Source organism: Zophobas morio, unplaced genomic scaffold (genome assembly GCF_036711695.1).
Source record: "Zophobas morio isolate AGI-343-1 ecotype UQ-CSIRO unplaced genomic scaffold, CSIRO_AGI_Zmor_V1 ptg000031l, whole genome shotgun sequence".
Taxonomy (NCBI): domain Eukaryota; kingdom Metazoa; phylum Arthropoda; class Insecta; order Coleoptera; family Tenebrionidae; genus Zophobas; species Zophobas morio.
The window spans coordinates 4,956,801-4,962,199 of NW_026972136.1; positions in this window are offsets into that span (position 1 = coordinate 4,956,801).

The following is a 5,399-nucleotide window of genomic DNA, read 5'->3' on the forward strand; positions in this document are numbered from 1 at the left end:
AATTTACCCGATTATAGAAATTCTAAACATTTTACTGAATTTGTGAAAATATTACTGTGAAAGTTCAAAGTCTTCTCTAAATTTCAAAGATTTGTGGATTCTAAGGGTACCAAAACTCTAAGGAGTCTATTAATACTAATTTGATATATGTGCCTTTGCTAAAATATTAATGACGTTATCAAAAAAAAATATGGAAAAACTGACTATAAAGATGATAAAAACAGAATTCTCAAATTTAAAGTTGATAATAATTTTTCGAAGGGAAGTTCTGTCGAAATAACTTTCAACCAATTTTTTTAAAGATACTATAACTGTATTTTTAGAATTCTTGTAGAGCTTGTTTTTCTGAATTCGTTAACGTATCATATTTTAATCAATCACAATCCGCCACTGACTATAATTCGAATGCATTGTTACGAAAACACATGTTTACATTTGGTTTGGAGTTAATTATATATTATCCTAACATAAAAAATTCACAAATAACACCGGCGACGCTGCCAGTTTTAGTGATTTCTTCTTGAGTAAAATAATTTAAGCTTATCTTTTGTTTTTTCATTTCCTTGTCATTGACAGTTTCTTTCCATTTTTAAACTTCTAATTTACAATCCGAGATAAGAAGTTATCAAGCATTGTAGTACTAACCTTAATAACTAAACACTGTTTAACCAAGTTTTTGTAACTGAATTCAACAAGTGGTGGATTTTTGATTTTGGAGTATAAAAATATTAATTTTCTTAGATATCTCGAAACGGAAGTCTGTTGTGTAATCTGGAACATCAAGTTAAAAGGGCCTAAAATATCTCTTTACAAATAGTTTGATTTTTAGAAGTTTTAAACCAACAAAAATTTTTACATTCCTGTGCAGGTGGTGAAACTAGTGTTGTTTGACCATGTTTTTTTAAGTTTTCAACTTTTCCATCGTAGCTAAGGAAGTGTTGTAATCAGGTCCATCCGGCGACTGGCAAGTTTCATGTTTTTATTTTAACATAAATGCACACGGCTGCTGAAGCTTGTAAACTGAACGTGCTCTTAATCTATTTCTTTCGAAGTCTAAACATAAACATTCGAAGTTAAGCATTAAGAGTAATTTTTTACGTTGGTTATCTGCTTTAAATATATTTTATATAGTTCGCATTTGTGCGTGGTTGTGGGGCTGTTCTTTACGCCACTGTTTTGTATTTTATAGAGGTAAAAGCGAAACAAAAATTGCAAAATAAAATTTTTGTATCATTTTTAAACGAAACGGGCTTTGTTGCACTGTACTTCAGGAGCGAGGAAAGTTATATCTTAATAAATTTCTACAATTATTTTTTGTCTTAATACGCTATAAAGAAGTGAAATAATAATCTCTCATTAGTCATTACTCAGTACAATGTTAGTTTCATTTATTTTGTGTGTCTTTGGCCTGACATTCTATCCATTTCATGATACAAAAACTGAAAAAGATAATTTTATGAAAATTAATATGCAAAGACTTACAGCAGCTGGCGAAATGATAAGGATTGGTTTTCACTTTGTCTAGAATTTTGACAGAAGTGATTACACTTTTGTTTGTTTTATTTAATTATAAGAATATTTTTTTAAATTCATTGAGATATTTCTTAGCAGTACATGAATACGAAAAAATTTAATCTTATTAATAGGTATATTCCGAGCTCAAACTTCACATTCAATTCGTTGAATTGGATAACATATTATAATGTCTGCATTGCAAGAATAACATATTTGTAAATTAGTAGTTTCGCTGATAAATTTGAATTCTGCAAACTGATGTGGATGCGCCAAAAAAATCAGCAAAATATGTAACTCACTACTCCATTTTTTTGGCAAAATTTAAATTTTATTAAAACACATTTGACAGTTGATTTCACACGTAAACCATTAAAATAAACTTTATTTCTCAATGCTGAATATTAACGCTATGCACTAAAGCAAAGTACGACAATCCCGTTTTCAAGGTCTGAAAAATAGTCTGTAAATTACAAACTTCGCCAGATAAAATTAGTCACCTTTACAAAAGTGTCTAAGGATAAATGAAACAAGTTAAAAGGAGAAATTGTCAACTCTCTTTGGGACTGGGACATGAAAAAAATTATTAATCTTTTAACTCCGCCATTAGCCATTGTCCATTCAGCTTCAAAAATTGCGTAAGCCAGGTTGCTGCTCTACAAATAAAAATAATCCTGTTTTTACCTATACTGAACAAAAATCAGTTTTACCTTCAGTGTCAGTTCATTGCCATACCAACAATACATGAAAGTCTCAACAGTGAGTGCACCCCCATATGATATGGTTGAATAAAATTCACTAGAAAATGGAGAAATCTACGAACAGACAATCAACTCCGAAAGACTTAATTTATACTCACGATGGTCAATTCAAACATGACTAGTCCAATTGACACCGCACTAGTAAAAAACTCAAAGAACACAATCCAGTTTAAAAACTTATTAGTACTTTTCCCGAAACTAAAAATCTTTGATTATATTGTAACCTAAACATAATATTAATGATATTTGTTACCTTAAAATTTGCTGGTGGTGCTGAAAACAAATTTTTAACTTCCCTTTATATTTCGAATCATCTTCACCCAAATTAAGATTCTTTAAATTATCACATAAAATATCAAATTGAGCTCCTGCGAATAAATTCGTTGCTGCTATCAGTGTATCAATATTAATAGTGGATATCGCCACAATGCTCGTACTCAAAATTTGATAAATATACGTAATTTGATACACTGGTGTTACTTCAAAATCGAACGGATACCAAGCAATAAAAGGCAACTGACCTTCTCGATACGACCCATCCAAAATAGGAAAAATCACCCAAAACAATAGCGCACCAATGCCGCACAACGAAAGCATAAAATACATCTGTGTCCACAGCTTCAGGTCCTTTTCAATTAAAACTTTTTGTTCTAAAGTTCGGGGCTGAAACGACTTTCTGTCCAACGTTGTCAGTAACTGCTTGACAATTTGTATGTTTCGAGTGAAAAAATAGATTTTTAGCAAACCCAGAAGTTCAGTTAAAAGACTGGACGTTATTCTCATTGCTTGAGTGAGTGTGTGGAAAACTGCGAAGAAACATATAACTACGAGGGCGTAAAAAAGGTACAAATCGAATTCGTATTTGTCGTTATCTTTCGGCCACAGTCCCAGCATCCTCAGGACAAATAGATTTGTGCGAATTGTCAATTTCCAGTGGAAATGTTCCATTTAAACTATTACAAGTATTGTTCACTAATGACTAAAAAGCGTAGATAATTCAGTAATTTCTTATTTGTGAGTTGGTTGAAAAAAAAAATCTTCTTTCTTCACACCGTAACAAAATAATTGCATTCTTCGACGAAACTAAATACTGTTACAAGTTTTTAATATTCGATCTACTTTTATACCTGTTGTAATTGCCATCGACCAATAACAGTACATTTAACATGTGCGCCACTGAATTGCAGTAAATTAATTAATAATAGGGAACCACTCCTTCGACAGGAAGCAGAAATTATTTATGCAACTGCTAATTAAATAATTGCATAGGAGTAGTGACAGATGCAACTGCACAATTTTTTGTGGTGGTTATGAAAAACTGCAAAAAGCATCCATTCAGTGCTGACATGCAATAGTTTCCCTCGTTTTCATGAGTATCGAATCGTTCAGAATTCGCTTGTTGCATTTTAGTTCATTATTAAAGGGCCACTTACCAGGGATCTGTTATAATTTCCACGATAAAAGCGGCTTTTTGCAGTGAGAATTAATTTGGGTTTTGCTTTATGTGCAGTTTTCCTGGTGCATCAGTCAATAAGGATGATTATTAGAGAGCGGATTTCTAGGCTTAATGCTTTTTGTGAAAAATGTAAGCACTTCAAAACTTTTTTATATCTGTAACTATGATACAATTTGGAGTCATTTGACGCACTTTTTTATGCTTATTTGCTTTTTTTTCAATTTTATGCACATTTAAACTTATATGCTTATTTAATGCTTTTTTCGACGAATATGAGTTTTAATGCATATTTTGTTCAAATGCCGGCCTTGTCGGGATGACAAATACTTGTTAGTTGAAGTACACTTACTCAAAACCCTTTCTGTGAATAGGTTCCGGTCGTTTGGGTAATAAAATTTTATTATAGGATTGGAAAAATTCTCCATAGATTTTATGACTTTAAATCCTTACTTCCGTTGATAATGAAAGCTTTTAACCAGATGTTCTTTTTCGGCATTCTGCGGCAAGATCGTTGAAGATTTTCTAGAAAATCGATTATTGTACCCAACTACCTACCTTAAAATTTTTCTAATGGAAAGTTTTAAGTAAATGAAACGTTTATTTCACAACCATCAGTCTATCGATCTGTCGTAGTACAGTGTTATACGTGGTTCTCCCTTGTTACATGTTGAGTTCTTTTTGGTAATATTACTAATACTGGCTGACTGCGAAATTCATGCAAAAAAAAAAATAATGGTAATGTTTCGTGACCTACATAATTACTGCAATGAATGGACAGGCAACTCGGAATAACAACCAAAAAAGTAACTTTATCAGGCACTTTTTTAATCGCAACTTGAAAAACACGAAAAGGGCCAGTCATTATCGAGCGGTCGTTGAAATCGGTGTCGATATGGTAATTTGTGTGCGCGAAAATTTGCAATGCAAGATAAAATAAAAAATAAATAAGTTACCAGTGTGTGATCACCCAAACCTCCCGCCTTAAATTGACATGTGGAAAAAATTTTAAAAGCCCTCGAAATATTAAAAAATTAAAAATTTTGCCTTGGCTGTGATCGTCTAATAAAATGGAACCCTACATTTTGTTTTTTTTTTTTTGTGGCGGAATGATGTTACATTATGCCATATTTTATCAACGATTCAAACAAAGAATTTACATGATGTTAAATTATCCCACACTTTATCAACGATTCAGACAATTAATTTACATGATGTTAAATTATGCCGTGATCCAAGTGACAGGTTACTTAAAACAACTAGCTTTGAGAGTTTATATCGTTTACTGCCCCCAGCTTATCCCAAACAAACACATGATAAATAAACACAAAATGCATCCTGGTCCTTTTTCCCAGAGCGAGCTGTTAAATTGTGTTAGAACCAGTGATGATTTATAATCCTAACATGTCAAATGCGATTTCGCGCCGTTAATTTTTTCAGCGCGAAATTTTAATTCAAATTTGGTCACCACAAGTGTTTTAAAATTATTTTAACTGAAGAAACTGCAAATATGTAAGCCGATTTTAAATAGGTACATTAAGATGTATATGATACTTTGTATTTTTTGTTAAACATATTTTTTAAGGTAATTTTTGTTTGAGTTAGAACTTGCAACAAAAGCGCAGGTGGAATTCAAATTCAGTGAAATTTAGTTAGTACTTTCATAAAAGGAC